This window comes from Rattus norvegicus, chromosome 3, assembly GCF_021556685.1.
Source record: "Rattus norvegicus strain SHRSP/BbbUtx chromosome 3, alternate assembly SHRSP_T2T, whole genome shotgun sequence".
NCBI classification, from domain to species: Eukaryota; Metazoa; Chordata; class Mammalia; order Rodentia; family Muridae; genus Rattus; species Rattus norvegicus.
In genome coordinates, this window is record NC_141536.1 from 2,685,451 (window position 1) to 2,708,483 (window position 23,033).

The 23,033-nt window shown below is 42.8% G+C and overlaps 1 long non-coding RNA gene and 2 pseudogenes across 2 annotated transcripts in view; all 3 read left to right on the forward strand.

The window, feature by feature from the left end:
• The window catches only part of LOC148006397 (polyubiquitin-B-like), a 674,037-nt pseudogene that overhangs the window by 327,896 nt on the left and 323,108 nt on the right, over nt 1-23,033 (forward strand).
• Nucleotides 1-23,033, forward strand: part of Nid2-ps16 (nidogen 2, pseudogene 15) — a 1,080,338-nt pseudogene that overhangs the window by 19,470 nt on the left and 1,037,835 nt on the right.
• LOC148006398 (uncharacterized) lies at nt 1,565-22,612 on the forward strand. The gene is made up of 2 exons (XR_015684161.1): nt 1,565-1,736; nt 21,355-22,612. It is a non-coding gene; the product is annotated as an uncharacterized LOC148006398 (long non-coding RNA).

A 23,033-nucleotide genomic window follows, 5' to 3' on the forward strand; every position in this document is an offset into this window, starting at 1 on the left:
GTGAGCCATGTCGAGGCTTCATAGGCATTGCAGGATGGAGGGTACAGCCATTTAGCTTTGACTGTGGTAGTTAGCTGTGCAGGCTTAGGCAAACATGCTGAAGAGCCTTTGGGAGAGAACATGGTATAGACACCTGTGTCTGCTATTAGTTCTGGTTCTTGTCCCCACAGCTGTGGCCTTCACCTCCCCTGAACCACCTTAACCTGGTTCTGTGACTCACTAGCACTAAAGGTAGCAGGAAGAAGGCAGGGGAATGCCCAGAGGGAACAACTTTTCATCCACCCTGATGGACTGGGAAACTGGTCCTAGATTCATCCTCCCCCACAGCTATCTCCCCGCTCTCCCTGCTCAATGATCTCTGCCAGGAGGACCTGTCAGAGGTCACACCCTCTCCACAGCATTTCAACTTCACAGTTTTTCTGTCCGTGTATTGACAAAAACATTAACCTAGCAGAGAGGACCTTCTGGTTCTGCTGGAACATTTTCTGCAGGTTCAGGAGTTGTTTAGAGAAATAGTTCAGGAGGGAAAAAAACACTTTGTGTTTAACAGAGTATAGAGTAATAGTTAGGGTAGGACTGTTGTTGTCAAGTTTGAATCTTGGCCATGCTAAGGCAACTTATTTTACCCTCAAGTCTCTGATTTTCATTTATAAACGTATTGCCAGGATTTGTTGTTAGTATATGTTATGTTTTGATTGCCTGCATTAGTCTGTTCCTCAGAAGACAATTAAGACCATCATTACTAATCTTTAGAGGATTTAAAACATAGCAAACTGGAGGATGGGGGGGGGGATTGAACAGCTGGGCTTGAAAACAGAGAAACTGAAAACAGAAAGTCTCATTAAAAAGCTTTTGCCTCCTGGCTCCTTTTCTGCTTGATGAAGTTTGATGAGCATTTGTTTTTGTTAAAGCCAAAGGCATGGATTTCTTTTAAACGTTCTAGAACTTTCAAATTCTTCTAACAATCTCCTAAAATATTCAGTGTGAGTTTTTTCTATTTAAAGAGATTTAAAGGCACGAATCAAAAATTTCCTCAAAGGGATTTAGTGTTACAGATGGGTTTTTGAGTGGCCTTTTGTTGGGGGTTGTATTTTCCTGGCCCAGGAAGAGCACACAGTTATTGGAAAGTGGTTGTATGTACAGTTGTCTGAAACCTGAGGAGCGGGCTATGGCCCAGTACAAAACTGTAAACTGATGTAAAACCTTCAGAGAGTTTTCTTTTGCAATCGGTCATGGTTCTTGAAGCGTGAACTTTGTAGATGATAATGTGTCACAGTGTCAAAGGTTGTGCGTGGCTATTTAAGAGCTCAGAAAGGCCTGAAATGGAACCAGTCACTGGGAACTTAGGGTAACAGCATAACCCAGGAGGGACATGATCTGTGGTATTTAATCAGCTGCCAAATGTAGTCAATGCTGACATCTAAATGCTAGAATGTTTATGAAAAAGACATTCAGGGGGAGATTGTCCAACTGGAAGCTTTTAAGTCTTAGAGGAGAAAAATACTTTTAAATTTTATTTAAAAAAAATTTATGTGTTCTTGTGTACAAGTTCATGTGTGGGAAAGCCTACCCCTTAAGAAAGAATGTTTGGTGAGCTGTGTGAACCATAGAAACATGTAATTGTTATTATTTATGTTCAGAGGAAACACTGTTCTCCCGGAGGTTTATCCAGCAGCTGTGGGCTTACTCTGGGCAGCTGTTGACATGGGGCTGAGACCTTCAAGTACCAGCTCAAGGTAGGAAATGCGCAGCTTCTGGTAGTGGATGGACTTGAGTTCCCCCGCAGCTCTGTTGTGTAGTTTGAAGACAGATGCTGTTTGAACCTTATTTTCTGAATAGAGAGCACCCTTCTCAATAAATTTTAACTTCCCCTTTAAGCATATAGGATTTGGTTTGCTGAGTCAAGGAATTAGGATTTTGTTAAAGGCTCAGAAAATTTCTCTTCTTTTTAGTATTGTTTTCATTAGGGTGTGTGTGTGCGCGCGCGCGCGCGCGCGTGTGTGTGTGTGTGTGTGTGTCTGTATTTGTTTGTGTGTCTGTGCATGCCTGCCTGCCTGCCTGTGCACAGACACACACACAAACACATGTGTATATGTGTTGTATAGGCCCCATAGGAAGAGGAATAGGAGAGGTGCTCTGAAGTGGCCCCAGGGCAGCTTATGCTGCATGATGGTATAGACAGGTTCCATGCTGCCACCCTGAGCAGTGTTTCTGTGTCCTGAGAGCTGGCTGCAGCCCTGCTCATATTGGGAGCTTTCAATTCCAGGCTGCAGTAGGTTTTTGGTTGTCACAGCAGAGAGTATCTGCATTCTCACCGCCAGGGAGGTGGACTCCACTTGCACAGAGAGAGAGAGAGAGAGAGAGAGAGAGAGAGAGAGAGAGAGAGAGAGAGAGAGAGAGATTGATTCATGGGGAAAGGCTGCAGCGCATTTGTTAGTCTCAGTAGACTGAGCAGCTGTGAACTTTCCCTTCACTAAGGCCATCCCTAACTCAAGCATCAGGAGCTGTTCCCTACAGCTTTTACTCTGGACTGAGCTCACCCTCCCTGTTGCCTGCCCTGATCCTCACCTTCCACCTGGTTCCCAGCAGCTACACAAACAGACCAGTTCTTTTAGTCTCAGGCAGGGATTTTGTTGCAGCTTTCAACCTGGAGTAGCAAGCGCTGCTGAGGTGCTGAGGTCCTCGCAGCTGGGAGAACTGATGTAGAGGCCCAGGTCGAAAGCTCTGGGCCAGGGTGTGGTGGTCTCACAGGTGGCCATTTCTGAGCACAGTCTCCACTGCTGTTTCTCACCCCCTGGCTTCTGATACTCGCAGGCCTCTTCTGACATTCCCATAGTGACGCAGGATGGGGAGGGTTCTGTGGGCAGCAAGTAGACACATCACCCAATCCGGATCAGGCGACCCAAGGGTGTCTGTTAGCCCCGCCTCCGCCCCTCCCCTATGTCCCACCTCCAGACTGCTGCCAAGCTGCTCAAGTGGTTCTAGCTGTTGGTGGGGTCCTGCTGCTGTGATAGGCTCCTCCTCTCCGGCCCCTCCTCCCCACCCACCTCTCAGGCCCTCCTGGGATAGCTGTCCTCCTCTGGGGCCCTGTACTTGCTCCCAGCCATGGTGGCTAGGCTCACTGCTCTCCTCCTTTACCTCGTTTTCTCCTTGGCCATCCTGGTCCAGACAGGTAAGGTGCGTGAGGGCTGGGGCACCCAGGGACCCCGCCCTGGTGCCTGGGGGTCGCTCTTTTTATGAGCGACTTTATCTCTACCTGGCTGGCCTGAGGTGTGGCATCGGGGTAGGAATAGGGAGACCTGGCTGCTCTGGGCCTAGGGGTGAGGGTCTAAGATTTTCTGGAACTGAACCAACTCTGAATTGAAGATGAGGGATGGGACCTTCTTAGGGCTGGTATGAAAACACTAGGATGTTAAAGTCCTAGCCAAGAATTAGTGATAACAGCTGTCCCCAGCAGTGAACCTTGGGAAAAAACTTGGAAAAAGCAGTCATTTTGAAAATTGGCCTTGAGGCCACCTGCAGCAAAAGCATCTGGAGAGCTTCCCAGGAGACTCTCTGGCCACTTTCATCGGGAACTCGGAGGGTTAGTAGAGAGACAAAGGGAAATTAGGGTGGGGGTGACTTGTACTTCTTAACAGCATCTTACGTGCTTTTGGTGTCTGTCCCTACACTTCTAGAGACTCTGGTCATATTTTGTGGAGGAGGTGGACACAGAAATTGTGCTTGAATCAAGGGAACACGTTTCTTTCACCTTGTGCAACTCAATTTATAGACCAGGCCTAAGTGGCATCACCTGGGCTCTAAGGTTAGAAATGCAGTAGCTCCTGAGTTACTGTGTCAGATTCAATGATCTATTTAGCATAGTAATCAGATCCCCAGGAATTTGCAGGCACATTCAAGTCTGAGTAGTGTCTTCTTATGATAAATACAATCGGTGATTCAGAATAGCATATTAAGCATGCACCAGCAGAGTCTTCTTTCATTTATTATGTCCCATCTCCACATCAGGAGAGGAAAAATGGCTTCAAGAAAACACTGCAATTGTAGTTGATTCAAAGCAGCATTATGCTTTGAGCTTTCTAAAAATGAAGGCAAACCCAACCAGTGAGAAACATAGGCTTAGGCAAACCAAACTTGGCCTTAGCACTGACTTCTAGCAAGGTTTATGTCACATATAAGGAACACTGGGAAAGAGAACTCCTTGCCCAGGTCATTATGATAAATGAATGAATGAATGAATGCAGAAATGGTTTTCTTAAGGCAATTCTGTTGGTGTTGGTACAAGAACCTTTCAGTGAGCTACAGAGAGATGGCCAGTCTGGGTTCTGGGTTCTAAGAACTGATGCTGCAGAGGGTGAAGACAGCCAACACTTGTATCTCTGCGATGACAATATGGTAGAGGAAGAAACCCAGCATAAATGTCAGATCTATGTCATGGACTGCTATGGAGGGAAGAAAGCAAACAATCACAGGGATAAAGAGTGGCTCATGATTTTAGTCTCCCTTTGGGGATAAAATTTTTATTGTCTAGTGTCCTTTTGTAGAGAAAAGTATCCAGTAGCACACCTTTTCCTTGAGCTTTGTGTCCCAAACACTGCGGGAGATGCCTGAGACTGTAAATGTCAATTGTTTTTGCTTTGCTGAGTTGAAATGCAAAGCCCTGTGCATGGTAGATAATTGCATCTTATAGCATGGAGGTTTTGAAACTAGACTGTGAATGCCCTTAGGTTTTCCTGCTTTGAAGTGAGAGAGATGGGGAAGCTGGTAGAGGCGAAGTCATACAGTGAATAATTGGCAGCTAGGGTTTGCTCCCAGGCTTCTGTGACTCCACAGTCATCAACTTAAAACACGCGGCATAATTCATTTAGACCTGGAGGCTGCCCCACTTCTAACCTTCTGTGGCTTTCTGAAAATGAGTTCTCTAAACCCGTTCAATCAGTCCATATAATGACTCATAATCGCAAAAGATGTCTCTGGTCCAGGAATGTGTCCATCTTAGATCAAGTACTACTCCCTGGTGTTTTTGTGCCCATCGTATGCCTTCCATCCTTGTTTGCTTGCTTTCTTTTTTTAAAAGATAGAGTCTCAAATTTGCTATGTGTTCAAAGCTGGCCTTGAACTCTTGATCCTCCTGACTCTGCTTCCTGAGACCTAGGCTTAGATTCCTGATTCTCTTGCCTCTCCCACCTGAGACTTGGAGTTTCACTTATGTGCCACCATGTCTGACATACATTTTGTTTTGAATCAACACTACAACTGTTTAGGTTAAATATCCTCACTTCCAAGTAAGGGGACTGTGGCTACAGGTCAGAAAGAATGGCAGGGTTCAACCAGATAAGAACGCCACTCTGTGACCTTTTTGTTTTGTTTCGTTTGACCTAAGAATACTGAACCAGAAGTATCTTTGCTTTAAAGGTAGGGACCTAATTTTTCTGTAGCAGGGTCCAGGGAGCTCTGCCAGTGTCCCTTTATTCTTGTTCCTGGTCCTCATCAATGGGTTGTACCTGAGCAACCCTAGAAGGCATGCAGAAGGTTCCAGAAGCACTTTGGCACTCCTGGAGGGTTCCAATGTCCCTCCAGGCGCTAGGAAGTAGCAACACATTTTAGCTCTCAAAAGTTGAAAGGGTGATTAAAACGTCACTCTATAGAGACCAAGGGGAGTTAATGTTAATGTGTTCTACCACTTCTGAAACATCTTCTGAGGACAGGTGCATCACACACATATATGCCATGCACCAACCTGGGAAGGTTTCCACAGTTATCTGCTCTGACACTCAACGTACATAGTGAATTTTTTCAAACTGCTTTGCAATTCTATCTTGCCATAGTCAGGACCATCCAATCACATAGACAGCTCTCAATGGACAAACTATAAACGGCTAATAAATATTTGAGGAAATGTTCAATATCCTAGGTCTTTGGGGAAATGCAAATTGAAATTGCTTGAGCTTAGAATGGTGTTGATGAGGATGGGGTGGGGGCGGCTTACCCAAGATTGGGGCAGCCACTGTGGAAATTAGCATGCGGTTCCTCAAAATCTGTGAATAGAACTCCCATATGATTCAGCTTCACCACTCCTGTGCATGTACCTAAAGGACCTTAAGTCAACAGACCATGAAGATAGCTGTGCACCATGTTTGTGATTATTCCCAATAGCCAGGGTATGGAACCAGTCTAGACTCCCAGAAGTTGACAGGTAGCTAATGACAATGTGGTACATACATGTACATAATGGAGTTTTGAGATGATTATCATTATCATTCTTTTTATTATTATTTTACTATTAGGGTATATATGTCTAGTCACACTGCAGGGTACACATGGAAGTCAAAGGACAAGTTTCTTTAGTTGATTGTCTTCTTCCACCCTACAGGTCCCAAGGATCAAACTCAGGTTATCAGGCTTGATGGCAAGTGCCTCTACCTACTGAACCATTTTACCAGCCTCACAATGGATTTCATTCATCTGTGAAAAAAAAAGTTATATTCCTTGCTGGAAAATGGATAGAACTGGATATGATCATGTTAAGTAAAAGACGTCACCCCGAAAAACAAATACCCAAGTTTTTCCCCTCATGTGCTAAGTCTATATGTGGATCCATGTATATATTTATATGCATAAGACATGAAGATAAAGCAGGACTGTTGAGAAGAGGTAAGGGAGTAGTAATGTGGCAAGAAAAAGAGGAGGTTAATAGGGAAAAGATAAATAGAACCTTTTTCTCAGATGTGAAATCAGAAGGGAGACTAAGTAGTGGATAATGGGGACAGTGAGCATGAGTGAAGTATGAAATGTCATAATGAAGCCCATTACTTTATATGTTAAGTTTTAAAACAAAATAAAAGAACTGCTCAGTAACAGTAGGACTGTTGGTCCTACGTAAGCAACATGTAGCTCCAAAGGCTTTAGCAACCTTTTGGGGACATTACTATTCGTTTCTTCAGTAATACCATGGGGATGTTGGCCCTTTTCTCCTGGTGTGGCAGTTATCAGGATTAAATAAATGTGTCTAAAGTGCTCAGCACAGGACCTACCTTCCAGTAGCCCCTTTCAGATTAGTACAAATTATTCTTACTTCTTCGATGTTCCCAGCAACATTTTAATAAATACACTTTGCAAATCCTGACAGTGTTGTTTACATGAAATGGTCAGAGATCTCACACCTATACAAACAAAAAGGGGGAAGGGGATGATGGCAAGTGACAGCTTAAAGGGCAAAGGCTTTGGGAAGTAATAAAAACCTTCTAGAAATAGAGAAAGGTAATGCTGTATGTTCTTAAAGTATCATAAAAATCATTGAATTAGACACATTGAAAGGGTGACTTGTGTTATGTGAACTCTATATTCATTTAAAATAATCCCCAAAGGCTGAAGATGTCGCTCATTGTCAGGTAGAATATATATTTAGCATGTGCAAGGCCCTAGGTTTTATCTTCAGTCTCAGAAAAAGAAAGGAATGAGTAGATAAATGTAAGTTTTTTAAAAGGTAAGCTGGATGTGTTGGCCTATGTCTGTAATCTCAGCATTTGGGGATGATGCAGAAGGATTGCTGTAAGTTTGAGAGCAGTCTAGATTACTTGATGAGGTTCACACTAGCCTACGGAAAGGAAAGGAATCCATAATACCACATCATGTCCAATAGAAAAAAAATGCTTTCCTAATTATACCCTACATGGTGACACATGCCTTTTAATCTCAGTGTTCCAGGAGCTGAGTCAGGAGGATCTTGAATATGGGGCTAGACTCCCCTCAGCAAAAAGCCAACCAGAATAAGGTGTACATAATTGTGGGTAAGAGCACAATGACCTCGGTGCTAATTATACTGAGTGGACAGGCTGGGTTACTAACAGGAACTTGTGCATTGATTTGGGGGTAACAAGCTTTATACATGTGCCCCAGAAAGAGTCTGGTATTGGCTTCAAGCTCCTTGAGTGCCTTCATCAGTCCTGGGAATTGGGCATCATGAGGACAGAGAGAATTTTCTTTCCCTCAGTGGTAATGGGGTCACCATTTTGTCAGCTAGTCCACCACAGGGTCTAGAGCCTCATTCTTGAGACGTTGGATAAGTTTTCAGCCCTTCCTTTGGTGGTATAGGCCATGTCTTCATTTTCCAGTACAAGACAGACAACAGGTACCTGTATCAAGTGTACAGAAGCCATTTGAATGAATATTTGTGGGTAGCAACAAAAATAAAGTTATGGTTGGGGGTCTCCACAGCGTGAGAAATGGTGTTGAAGGGTCACAGTGTGAGATGACAACGAAAAGGCTGTTCAGAGGTGCCTGAAGCCAGGAGCTTCACTGGGTTCTGAGAGTAGACTTTCTAGACACACTGACTTTCCTGTCTCCAGTTGTGCTTCCTACCTGATGGTTTGGCCTTTCCAACTTTATGTCTACTGTCACTTTGTACATTTTTAATGTTGTTCCTCTGCTGCTCTTGGGTTCCCAGAAAGCCTGGCTCAGAGGCTCCTGAACCTTTTGTTTATTCTAGACTCAGCTCTCCCAGTAGCCTTCTCAGAGGTCCAGTGACTGAGGATTTGTTGTTCTAAAGTAGGTATATATAAGATCACCATTGGATTTCTGGTGAATGTCTGTAATCTCAACACTCAGGAGGTGGAGGCAGGAGAACCAGGACTTCAAGGCTAGCCTCAACTACACAGCCAATTAGAGGCTACCCGCTGGTATATGAAACCTTGACTCCACTTTTCCATACATCTGCATATCTGCCCTTTGTGGCCTTCACAGTCACACAGTGTTGCTTTCATTGAACTCTACACATTGTAAGTCCCATTGGATGGTGGAGAGTCTAGGTCACGGTACATATTCCATCATGAAAGTGGAGGAGTGTCCAATGAATTTTAGCCCCAGTTTCTCAACAGGCACAAACTCATGGAGTTTTAGGGTCCTGCTGAAATGCTGCACCCCTAAAGTTCTCCCCAGTCTTCCCAGTGGCAGTGACTGTATACCTCTAGCATGAAGCTGGTCCCTTTAGTTCTTTGAATAGCAATGACCATTAGAGGTATTTGGTGACCTGCACATCTCTATTTCTAGCCCTTTGAATGAGGCCATGATGTGTCTGTCAATTGTCGGTTGTCACGTTCCCTCTCCATTGGGGTTGGGCGTGAGCTAGGTGGATCCAAAGATTTTTCTAGGATTTTCTCTATGGTTGAGACTTCATACAGAGAGTATAATGTCCAGTGGAACAGCTCCCTTAGTGGAATTGGCAGAGCATCGGTCTTCAGAAGTCTAGATCAGGAGCTGGGGCAACCTGGGGGCCCTTGTCTTTGACAGAGAAAAGTTACTTACGTTTGCCTGTTTCTAGATACAGACAGCAGAGCAGTTCCTTAGCACCAGGCCTTTGAATTTTAGCCTGGAACTTGTATGTGGGTTGGGGTAGCATAGTGTGAGAAACCTGTCTAGCATATACGAGGTTCTGGATTCCAGGAAGTAGTGGTGGGGCAATAACAGGAAAAGGAAAGTTGGTTGATTGACAGTAGATATCTTGTAAGCAAGGGAAACGTGGGTGCTGTCCTGTGTGGTGTAAGATGTTTGGTACATAATCTCTTGCCTTTACCCAGCAGGTACAGCACCCTGCTCACTTGCCTTGCAACCTGAAGACGACTGCAGAGAGCGTCCAGTGTGTGCCAAGCAGTAGATTTCTACTGGTGGAGCACCAGTGATACTGACAAAGATGTCTATCTCATGACTCTTGAGATATCTCTATATGTGTGTGGTTCTAGGGCTGGGAAGGAGGAGAGCCTTGTACATATCATGCAGGTGCTCTACTACTGCCAAGACACAGCCTAGACCTTGGCAGAGTTTTTCAGAGACAGGATCTCTGTGTGTATGTCAGGCAAGTCTTGACCTTATAGGCCCCTCCTGCTTCTGCAATGAAATGCAAGGATAAAGGTTTCAGACAGCTTGCAGATGTGTTTTTGTTGTTGGTTTTTGTTTTTTTTTTTGTTTTTGTTTTTGTTTTTTTTTCTTTTACACTTCCCTCTCTTGATTTCAGTATACTCAAACACCAAGGTTTTCTGTTTTCCTTGCTGCCTTAGTACAGATGTGTTGGAAGAATTGAGGCCAGGGGCCATCTTTGTGGGTTGGTGTCAGCTCCACTCATCTCAGACCTACCCTGGACTGTGGTGAGCTTTGGCTGTCCTAACTGTATAGCAAGTCACTGAGATGGGTAGATGTTAGGTCTCGCCAGTCTCAGTGCATGATGACTTTTATTTTATTTTTGGTTTTGTTGTTGTTTGTTTGTTGTTTAATTTGAAAATCTTTTATAACAAAAGTTTTTAAAAAATGTACTTTGATGGCTAGTGGAAGATGCACTCTCTCTCATGCCTTAAAAATCCATTTTAACCTGTCATATGATAAATATCAATAGTCAGAAACCATATTTAAAAAGCACATGAAGGTCTTCAAGTGTTTTAGCATCTAGGGTTGTAAGACCAAAATGTTTGATGCTTCCTTTGGCAAAATTATACTCAGGAGAGTGGTTTCTGCTGTGCACAGTGTATATCACTTTATTGTTATGAAGTGATACCTGACTGTCTCCTGAAATGGCTGTTTTGGTTCTGGCCACCAGCAGTGTACTAAAGTAGCCATTGTGTAATGGCCTTGTTAGCACGTGTCAACTTTGTCATGATCTAAACCCACAAGATTTAGACATTTATTATACAATTATATTATAATTATTTATTTGTAATTATATTTAGTTTACATGCTTCCGATTACTACGGGGTTGTCTAAGATAGTTTCTTCTTTAATGAATTGCCTGGTCAAGCCTTTGGCTCAGTTCCTTGTGTATATTTTCTCCTGGTTCCTGCTTACAATGCTCTTTTTTTCTGTTTCCTTTGCTGTATTTTTTTCATTTTTTTCATTATCATTACAATATCTATCTATTGATCTGTCTGTCTGTCTATCTATCCAAGTCATTCCTCTTGTTTGCCCTAATCTTAAGCAGTATATGAAAGGACTGATAATTTCTTTATTGACTTATTTTAAAAAGTCAGTATCTTTTGTTTATCAAGTCATGTACTTTGTGTTAACAGACAAGGTCGTAAAATATTCTTCTTTGCTCTCAGTTTATAATCTAGTACAACAAAACCAAGAGAATATAACATAAACAAGGGATTGAACCTAGCATAGTCGCTTACTAGCCAAATGCTTCTGAGCTCTGTGCACAGCCCCAACCTTGTCTTTCTAAAATTATGCTTTGTTTTTGAGAAAGAGTAGTACTCGAGGGGGGAGCCTTTCGGTCTGGTATTCTTAAACAATGCTTGTCATTTGGGGCTTTGATATGTTGCTTAGGCTACGACTTGGCAGGACACTTCCATAGAGCAGGACACACAGATTGGTATGGTACCAAAGTGGCAGGAAAGCAGTTTTTTTTCTTTTTTCATTTAAGAATTTAAGAGGAGGGCTCAAAACCTCTGCACTCTGTAATTTTGGTCAATCGTCATTGGCTATCTGTTAGTCTGGCAGGCATGAGTTTAAAAAAGAGTACTGGAAAAGGATGTTCCGGCTCAGGGGGAAACCCAGGCTTTGCCAACCTGACTTTAAACATCTTTTTTCTTAGAACTTAGCACAGCTAGTGATGCTGGGGGTGGGGTGGGCAATGTAGGGAAGAAACTTAATTATGCAAATTTTGATCTTAATGCTTTATTCGTATGTTTCCTGGCAGGCTGTTCTTTAATCTCTAGAGCAAGATTGCTCAGAATTACCATATATTCTCATTAATTTCATTAAAACTATAGCAAAGGTTGTTTTTGCTATAATCAAGAGCGATTTTGATTAATACTTAGGAAATCAAACCCCTCGCCAGCAGTGGGAATGAGAATAACCTTCTCAGTTAGTCGTCCTTTCTCTTCCTTCTCACCCCTTCTTGCAAAAGGCCAAAGATACAAATGCACCAGAGGGATTTTTAAGAGTCTGTTTGCTTTTGCAGATAGTTCTAAGGAAAACACTCCAAAATGGGAGTCCATTTTCCTCTCTCTTGAGTTTGAAGAAAGAACACACGTGTGCACACCAGCCTGCCTTGGCTGGCCACAAACAGTGCCAGGAGCACACACCCTCTTTCACAGGCTGACTGTTAAGAAAGCAGAGAATGCTGGGAAAATCTAGAAGATGAAGAAGGTAACATACCTATGTACCCATGTAAAGAGGACATGAAAATTGCACACAGGTATTAGATAAAAACTAAAGGACCAGTCAAAGATGATCTATCTTTGCTTTTAGAAACCATACCTACTGAGGCATCCCACATTATAACTTCCCTGATTTCAAACCATAGTTTGACATGTGTGTTTTTGTGCTTATGATCTGTTCATGAGCGTTCATTAGTACACTATGTACAGTGTGAGGAGGAGCAGGTCATTGAGGGAGAAAAAGATACTCGAAAGATAGTCATTTGACACGCTATAGTTTCTAATGTTTCAACCACACCCTCCTCCATTTTCCTCCCTTCTTTCCATTCTTTTGAGTACTGATGCTGGAAACCATGACCTTGTGTGTGCTAGGCAAACACTCTATCAATGATTCTCTGTTGCCTCCTTATTGATCTGTGTAATAATTTTTGATCACAGGATAGGTGTAAAATAGTGTATCTTCACTATCTCCTCCTTCAAGGAGTGCTCAGTACTCTAATCAAAGACAGAACCCATTTGTCCATTGTCTTTTTCCTTGCCAACCTCTATGGTTCCTGCTTTTAGGAAAATGTGGGGCCAGCTTACACGTTCAGAGGTTCAGTCTGTTATCATCAGGGCGGGGGCAGGACAGTGTCCATACAGATGTAGGGCTGGAGAAGCTGAGAGTTCAACATCTTCTGAGGGCAGATAGGAGAAGACTGGCTTGCAGGCAGCTTTTAGGAAGTCTTGTCAGACTATTTCTTATGTTTGGACACTGTAGGTATCTGTGTTGCACTGCTTTCTTAGGGCTACTGGGACAGAGTGGAGTTAAAGTATACATTAACAACTGGCCACACAGCAACATTTGATCCATTAAAGACTGAATACATGACAGTATGTATTATTTACTTCTTTATTGCTTTGAAAGACACCATGGCCAAAGCAAATTAAAAATAAAATTAGGATGATGTTTCCAGAAGTTTAGAGTCCATGATGGCAGAGAAAAGCCATGGTGTCAGGAGCAGCTGAGAGCTTACATTTTGGGTAATTTAGTGTGAGCATGAGTGAGTGTGTGCATGTGTGTGTGCGTGAGTGTGTGTGCGCGCATGCGTGCATGCACAAGAGTGTGTATATTTATGTGTATGTGTATGTATATGTGTAAGATGAGAGAGAGAGACAGACAGACAGACAGAGTGACACACACACAGAAAGAGAGATTGATATGTACCATGGTGCCTGTGGAAGTCCAAGAAAAGTTATGGAGTTGATAATTTCCCAACTCTACATTGGTTCAAGGAATTGAGTTCAGGTTATCAGGGTTTCTGCTTTTTATGCAGAAGATAACTGTACAATAAACTGGATAACTTAAAATTTGAAAAGAAATAATAATCTTTTCCAATTCCCCAGAGTAGAATTCCCCAGAGTTCAAAATATCAGCAGAGCCATGCTCCTGAGTGTTCCTGGATTTGAATGGAATCCTTCATTCCTCCCCTCGCCCCATTCTTTTTTTTGTTCTTTTTTTCAGAGCTGGGGACCGAACCCAGGGCCTTGCTCGGGAAAGGCAAGCGCTCTACCACTGAGCTCAATCCCCAACCCTCCCCCGCCCCATTCTTAACTACTTTGTATCTCACTAAAATATAAGAACAGCTAACCAGTTTCCTGTGGATAGATGTGATGTCTTAGAAGCCTTTCTTCTGGATTTAGATAAGTGTGAGCAAAGGATGTGTCCCTCAGGTGAGTGGAATGCCATTCTTTGTCACCTCAGCTTTCACAAATCCTTTGTAATCACAGTAATTGCAAGAAGCTGTGCAGACGACAGGGCCATGGTACAATGTTCACAAATGCCAATTTGTAGCAAAGGCCTAATAATACACTAGGTGTGAATTATGAACCTCAATTAAGGCCTTTGCCAGTCATATTGCCCAGTTAGAATATACATAATTGTAAGTAGGACTCCATTTTTCTTAACAAAAAGAATATTTGCTTGTTAAAAGTGTGACATTCAAGAGTTAGCTTAATAGGATGTGGAAAGATTTCCCAATGAATACTGCAGACCTCAGAAGAACAAAGGCGCGCACATGGTTTATTTTAAACAGATGTCACCTGCTGTGGAAACTTCTTTCAGGCAAAGAATACAATGTTCTTACTGTTCTCCAGGCCTGTGATGGATTGTTATATACATAGGAGAAAGGGGGAAATAGTCTCTCTATTTCTGCCTTGAACTTAGATGCCTAAAGCAACATAAATCCATCCATTAACATTTTGGGTATTAGGCGGCTGAAAGATTCCCACTAGAATAAAGTTCAGCTTTAGCAGCGTTGTCCTCCTCTGAAGGCTCTAGTTTTCTTTGCCTTTCCTGAGTTTGTTCTTATTGTTTGTTTTGTTTCTTTTTGTTTTGTGAAATGCGTCTTCATCTCATGGATCATGGCTCCTTCCCCTGATCCACTGACCACATGTTGTCTGATTATCACTCTTCTTTTCTTATCATGACCCTAGAATTCACTTTGAGCCTGTCCAGATAATACAAGATAATAACTGTATCTCCAATACCTTAGAAGCTAGCTTAGTTACATCTTATAGTGATTTCTGCCTCATAAAGTATCAACTGTGTATGCCCTGACACTCGAAATGAGAAAACCCCTGAGGGACTGCATGCATTACAGGAAATTGAACATTACATCATTAGCATTGTGTCGTGATGTCACACTGTTTTTATTTTACATAAAACCACAATAGATTCTCAGAAAAGATCATATCTAGACAACTTCCATATATGGTTTTAAAAACCATGTAAGATCTTATGAAAACCAGAAATGAAACTTCCACAATATGTGTGTTAAGTGCGGGGTCAGCTGAAATGACTCAGACCCATTGCAGGGGCCTAAGTACTTTTTCCTTCCACTAAGTGGTGGTTAATGAGCACACAGTAAGCTAAATGGACTATGCATGCAGTCTTCTTCTTTTGTAGCCTGGGTTCTGCTATTTTTGCACAGGTCTGGTATTCATGTTTTTGCATGTGTGTCATTTGGTAATATCTATGTTACTCACAACGCAGGTCTAAGTGTGACAAACATGTTGAGTGTACAGTGGGGTTGTGTCTCAGCGGCTCTACCACAGGTGTCTTGCCTCAGGCCTCTTGGGCATTCTTTGTGCAGAAATGTTAGAACTCATCTACCCAGTGATCCCACAGGGATGTGGGGTGATAGCCAGGACATAATGATTCTCTGGTTGGGGGGGGAGGGACATGATGCTTTAAGTGTGTTTTAAAAATTATCACTTTTACTTTTGAAATTATAACATAATCCCATCATTTCTCCATTCCCTCCACTTCTCCTCCCACCAAACCCTTCCATGTGGGCTGGAGAGATGGCTCAGTATTTGGAAGTGTATTTTACTCTTCCAGAAGAACTGAGTTTGGTGCCTAGTACCCTTGGCAGATGGCTCACAACTGCCTGGACTTCTAGCTCACAGGCTCTGATGCCTCTGGTTGCCTTGGGCATTCACACATACACAGGATGAAAATAAAATAAAATAAAGTGTTAAAATGACTCTCATCTACTCTTGCTTGCTCTCTTTCAAGTCCACGACCTCCTTTTTCATTAATTGTTGTTACATGCAACTATGTATAGATTTTCCTACATACATAAATATAACCTATTCAACCTGTCTAATGTTGCTTGTATGTTTATGTTTTCAGTACTGACTACTTGGTATTGGGTAAAAATTGACCTGCTCTTCCCCGGGGAAGACTATCAAAGTCTCAGCATTTCTTAGTTGCATGTAGTTCTTTGTGTAGAGTTGAGGCTTCATGGGCTTTCATCCACTTTGGCATGTCTGTTAGCTTGGTAAATCAATTAATTTATTGAGGCTTAGTTACTGAGAAGAAACTGTGTGACTGAAAGGCAGCTGCATCACCAAAAGCTCACCACAGAGGCTGGGGAGAGGGTTCAGTCCATAAAGTGATTTCTGCATAAGCACAGGAGTCTGAGCTCAATACCGAACACCCACGTGACAAGCCAATGCTAGTGGCACACACTTGTGCTCTCATTGTTGGTGAAAGGGGGAGAGCAGATCCTTGGCAGTGAGTAGCAAGCTGACTTGACTTAATTGCTATGTTCTGTGTATGTATGAAAGATTCTGTCTCAAAAAAAGAAGGGCCTTCAAATACCCACAAAGGTGTGTGTGAACCTAAACGTAGAAACATACAGACACACACACACACCTGCACATACATCTACAAAGTTTGGTTTTGAAGTTCCACCCCAGCATGGGTGATGGCTCACCAAAGCTACAGACATAGAGCGCTCTGAACAATTTACAGGTAGCCCGAGGAACCAGAGGCATTTTGTTAAGTTTTATGTGCCCTACAAGTCTACCTTCTCACTCTAGGAAGGGATTAGCAGTGACTGACTTCATGGAGGACCATACTTTGAGCTGTTGGAAGGGACAAAAGTCCTTAAAGAAAACGGTGTGCAGTAAAGAGTCACAGGGTAGGTTGTAGCTAGACTGAAACTAAAATCCTTGCCCTGCCTTGTTTAGAGCTGCTTCACTCCAGTCCGTTTCTTTGTTCAAGAGCCCTCCTTCATGATATACCTTCCTCCTCTTCTTTGAGGTAGGGTTTCAGCGTGTAGCCCTGGCTGGCCTAGGACTTGACACGTACACCAAGCTGTACTTGAAATCACTGTGCATACCAGGCTCGCCTTGCGCCTGTAGTAGAACGTCTGCTGACTCCCAGTTTCTGGGAGTAGAGAGGCTCTCGAGAGGACCTGGATTCAGTTCCCAGCATCCACACAATAACTCGCAGATGCCTGTAAGTCCAGTTTTAGGGGGTCCGATGCCCTCTTCTGATCTCCAAGGATTCTTGCACACTCATTGACTTTATGTGTGTGTGTGTTTGTCTGTGTATATCATATTAATAACATATTAAATAAATAAAAAATATATTTATTTCTTGCCTACGTAGGTGCAGAGTATCACTCTTTGCCTTTGCTGAGGAAAGGTTTCCTCTTTCAAATTAGCTGCCCCTAAGCCATCATCCAGCTCACACACATGTCTTGAGTCTCCTTATGAGCAGCAGTAATTAGATGGACCAGAACATGAGAAGGGGAGCGGAGCAATAAAACAGGCGAAATAATTTCGCATTACTTCCAGACTGGTATCTCAGGGAAAACTGCTTAATGGACTGCTTGTTCTGTAAGTTGGGTTAGCATTCAAGTGTGTGTTTCTGGGGTAGTGCTTTGGGCCCAGGGCTAGAGAGAGAACTGTCCATCTCTACTGGTTTATGGTACTGTTAGTGTCGGTCAAGAGGATAAGATCTCCGGTCTGAGTGGAGACTGGTTCAATCCCTTTGGTAAGGGATCACCATAGAAAGGTTGGCTCACCAGCTAAAACCTTGCTGAAAAGATAGAATGGTTTTTAAAATGAGACACTGTACTTTTCTTTCCCACGATTCCCACCACCATTGTTCAGAAGCTTACCGACCAGTCATGTAAAAGGTCCTAAGTCCTACCCTATGACCAAGTCAGAAAAGCATACATATTTTTCACATTTTCTATCTCTTTTCTAAGTGTTCTTTCCTTAGTACTGGGGTCTTTATCCACAGCATTTTGGGCCTCCCTACTCTTTCCTTAAAACCTGTAACCCCACATGTGGCTGCTTGCTGGCCATGAGTCTAACCTCCATGGCAGCTTAAACAGCACGGCTTGGCCCTTCTCCTTTCTCGTCCTCTGGGAGCTGCTAGGGCTTTACCGTTTGCCAGTCCTGGGGTTCTTCTTCTGAACTCTAATAAATCGTCCTTGTGGTTCTTTGTGAGTCTGTTTTTAAGTCCTGTTGTCAGTGTGACTCCGAATCCCAGAGGGGACCTTGATCTCCCCTGTGTCACTGTGGGAGGAAGATTATAAGAGTTGGACTTGATAATACTGAATCCCATGCTCAGGATTTGGAAGTAATATGTAAAGGACTCTGAAAAGAAGCAAGACTTGGCTACTAGGCTGTAAGCTATTGACTCAGAAACTTTTTCGGTGCATTTGTAAGCTTGGCACTAGCAGTAATTGCCAGGTTGTGGAGAGGGTCCACATGACCCTGTAGCTTTGGGCAGGTTGAGTATGGTACACTGGGTGGTTCCATTTAAGTGGAGCTGACAGTGCTGTTTGGAGGCGTATATGGGAAGATTTGAAGGGAGGGAAGGGAGAAGTGTTGTAGTATTAATCTCAAAAATAAAGGGCCTTTTGCACACACCAAGTACGTGTGCTATCACCAAGACATTTCCCTAGTCTAATAACCGTTTTCTGTATTCATTTACCTAGATAAAGCTTGAGGTTTTTTTCCCCATACCTTGGCTACTGTGAATAGTTGTGCACTGAGCGTGAGCGTGCAGATGCCTCTGATTTACCAACCTCAGTTCCCAAGCTTCATATAACTGGATTATAGGATAATTCTATGCTTACTTTTCAGGAGTGTCCATACCATTTTCCATGGGCTAGGATTAAAGCTAGCTTCATTGCACTTGCAATTTTTGTTTCCTCAAAGATTAGACTTGTCGTACATTATCTTTTAATTCATCGGTTGACCATAAACATCATTTCTTTGTGGAAAATGTCACTTAATTGCATGGGTCATTCTTTAGCTGTGGTGAAGCATTTTGGTTGGACGCACGTTAGTCTCCTTGTTTTGTGGTTCTGGGAATTGAACCCAGGGCTTTCCACTTGCGGAGTGAGCCCTTGGCCTGTAAGCTCTGCCTCACTGCTGCAGTTTGCTCTTTTGCCTATGCTTTGGGAATGCTCTTCAGGAAACCATAAGCCAGACCAATGCCCGCTATTTCTTTTAGTACCTCTTCAGGATTGGGTATCACATTTAATAAATTGCAAATTAATTATGATTCAGTTACTGTATTGGAATAAAGGTCTAATTTTATTCTTTTGTGTTTTCCCATCAGTGATTCCTGAAGACACTATCCTTAACCCTTTGTGCATTTTCAACTCTCCGTAAGAGTTACGTTCGACTTTATTTCTGGGTTGTGTATTTTACACTACTATTATTTTGCTTTTATTTTTGGCAGCTTTGTAGCATGCAGGTCAAGTACCGCTTATACGGATTTTAGATCATTTTGCATTTCTGACTTTTATATTATCGCCAACTTGTAGTTCTTGCCTGTCACTGACCAATGTTGGCCCTGTCACTTTCCACACTGGCCACACAGGGCTTTCACTTATTCTGAACTGCGTCCTAGGATTTGTGATGTGTGATTTTATTTGTTCTGTTCCTCAAGTGCTTGTTTAAAATCTAGGCTCAGACTTGAAAACTAGCTTAGTCATTAAGATTTTAGTTCCCAGCATCCATGGCGGGCTGCTAGCTCTACCTCCTAGGGAACTGCCATTCACTTCTGGTTTCCAAGAGCACCTGTACCTATGTCCACAGATACACACATATATGTAATTTTTAAAAATTAAAAATAAAAAAAATTAAAATCTAGACTCTCCCATTTGAGACAAAGTGTGTGATATTCAGGTTTCTGAATTAATCCTTGTATACAACCGCTTCTTCTGTGGGGTTCCAGAAATGACCCAGCAGTAAAGATCACTGACTGCTTTTCCACAGGACGTGGGTTTGTTTGATCCCTAACATCCACATGACAGACCACAGTCATCTGTATTCCAGTTGTAGAGGACTTGACACCCTCTTCTGGCCTCTAAAGGCACTGCATGCATGCCATGCAGAAACATACATGGCGCGCCAAAACATACACAATACACACACACACAACACACACACACACACACACACACACACACACACACACACACAAAGGAATTTCAATCGTTTCCTTTAGATTACCCACTTTGTTGTTTTTTAAACATGCTTTGCTCTGCTTGGCTTTCCCTTTGTTCTGCTTTCTAGCTTTCTGAGGTATAACATGAGGGCTGATGTATTGCAGGCTTCCAGTCAGGACTGCTTTCCATTTGAATGTATTGTGATCCCATTTGCCCTTGTCTCTGGATCCTGCTTGGTTTCCGTCTAGTTGGTTTTCCTTGACTTATGGATTGTTGAGAAGAGTGTTGTTTAATTTCTACATATTTGTGAGCTGTCTCTCTCACCATTCAGTTTTAGTTTTATGCTGTTGTAGTCAGAAAAGAGGCTTGATATGATCCCACTCTTCCATAATCACCGCTGGAATGTGCTTCGTGTATTAGCACACGATCTATGATGTTCCCTATGTGTGCATTTGCAAAGAACACTTGTAAAACCCACTGTTTCTCCCCATGGTTAGGTCATCCATTTGATGATGGAAGTTTCCTATTACTGTGTTACATTCTATGTTCATATCTATTAATGATTGCCATATATGTTTGGGTGCCTGACAATGGAGACACACACACACACACACACACACACACACACACACATGCACATATCTCAAATGCATTTGACTTGTTGCTGAAGTAGCCCTTTTGCATTTTGTAACGATCTGTTTCTTTCTATCACAATGGAGTGTCTGACTTCTGCTCTATTTTTTCTTGGCGTAAGTGACCCGTCCAGCAGGTCCAGTTATTCAGGGTCCCGAAGAGGCCTTCTACCTGTGTATCAAATGGGGGTGAAGAGAAGAAGGAGACCAAGCAAAAGTTCTGTTGTCAAGGTCTCGTTTATTGGGGTGAACGTTACAGCTTTTAAGGTTTTCAGGTAGGGGGAGTGTCCTTAGTGAAACACAAAGGATGGAGGGAGAAGGGCATTCCAGCAGCGAGAGCAGAAGGTGAAGAGGTCATGCGATGGAGACGCTGGAGATGTCTGGTGTTTGCTCAGACTGAAACAACCTGTGAATGTTATCTTCCTGGCCGTAAATTCATGGGAGAGGCTTTTGTCCAACACTCTCAAGACTTATGACAGTCATTTCAAGGTTGAACATCTGTGGCCATGCAGCCAAGAGTCACGTAGACACTTTGAGCCACAAAGCGGCCAGGCCCAAATCCAATATGGCTCCCTACATGTAAGTATAGCTACTTTGGATTTTTGTTTTCCGTTTGCATTCACATCCCCCTTTTTTTTTAAATGACAAACACCATGTCAAGAGTCTATTTTAGCATCAGCCTCAGTGGTGAACACTTGCCTAGTACGTTCTAGGTCCTAGGTTGAGTTCTCAGAACCACAAATTATAATGGTAAGGACAAAGAAAATATTACAATCTTTCCTTCATTTTAAAAACTACCTAAACTTAAAATTGTCTTCTTCTTTGCAGGACATGGAGACTTCGATGATTTTAATCTGGAGGATGCGCTGAAAGAAACTTCCTCAGTAAAGCGTGACTCAAACAAACAAGTCCACCAAGCAAACACAAGTGGTCGGCCATGCACCACACTGACAATCTTGCCTTCAGAAAAGTACACGCATATGAGACTAGCTGTGCCTCCATCTACCTGTTTGTTCTGTTGTGCAAGGCTTGTGTCGTTTTGTCATACGTGTGTCATCTTCCTTTTACATTTAGAAAATTTCATAATTTTCATTATGTTGAAACCACAAGAGAACATGCATCTGCCTTCACCTTTTTTCTGCTGTACAAAAAGAGAACTCTGACCCGTTTCATTCCTCTCACTGTTTTGTTTTGAGACAGGGTCTCTTGATTTAGCCCGAGTTGTCCTGAAATTCTCTGTGCCGACAAGGCCGGCTTTGACTTGGGTCCAGTACTAGAGCAACAGTGACTCTTGGCCACTGATGTGCATTTCTAGCTTCAGAACCCATGACTTTTTATGATTCTTCAGTGTGATCCCCACAATGGCCTTGGGGACCTATACCGAGACCATTGTCAGGATGTGAATTCTGTAAACCATAAAGGAGCCACTGTGTTTTACAATCTGCTTCCTTTCGTCCTTCCTTCTCCCTTCAGAGAGCCACTTTAGCACCATGACTAGAAGGACAGGAACAACCAGAGCCCCATCAAATCCAGCAGGTAATGAGGTGTGGGAAGTGAGGAAGGCCAGACTCACCTGAGAAGGGACACAAGGAGGGACTCGTTAGGACTCCATCTGGGACAGGGTCAAAAGGAGCCATGTAGAATTTTTAGCTGCACGCATGAAAAGTTAGCAAAGGCACCCATGTGAATGTTAGATTTAATTCAACAGAATCCCATCTGGTTGGTCACTGTGCCTTACGTGAAAGCCATGCGTTTCCACTTCCCTATTGCTTTGGGTGACGATGGCTGCCAGAATTCAGGTACAGGAGGCAGAAGGGGTGAGCTGAACTTGACTTAAGCCCCAGTCTATCCCCATAGCTCCCAGGTTAAACATGAGCCATTCATAGTCGAGCAGAGTTGGGCAACCTGAGGCCTAAGGAGAAGTCTTCAACGAAGATATTCAGACGTTTTCTTGAAATTCTCTAAGTTTTTGAAGATCTCGGGAGAGTTTGTGTATGTGGGTCACATCTATAAATACTTCTCATCTGAGAACTTAGAACTAAAAACTGATATTAATCCGAGGAAAATAAAAAGCCATATGCATTTACATGTGTGGTGGGTTTTTATGAGAAATAACTGTGCTTATAAGGTGAAAACATAATTTAGAGTAATGAATGACATTATTTTATAGTTTTCTGTAATGTCTGGCTTCAATAGAATGCATCTGGATTCTATGTGTGTGTGTGTGTGTGTGTGTGTGTGTGTGTGTGTGTGTGTGCGTGTGCATGTCTGTGTCTGTGTGCGCCTCTGTGTGTGTGTGTGTGATTGCATGGATGTCTTGTGTGTGTGTATGTGTGTGTGTATGTTTGTGTGTCTATGTGTATGTGTGTGTGCATGTCTGTGTGTGTATATGTGTGTGTGTTTGTGTGTATGTGTGTGTCTGTGTATGTCTGTGTGTGTCTGTGTGTGTGTGTGTGTGTGTGTGTGTGTATGTGTGTTACTGCGAGACAGACCTAGGAATCACTATG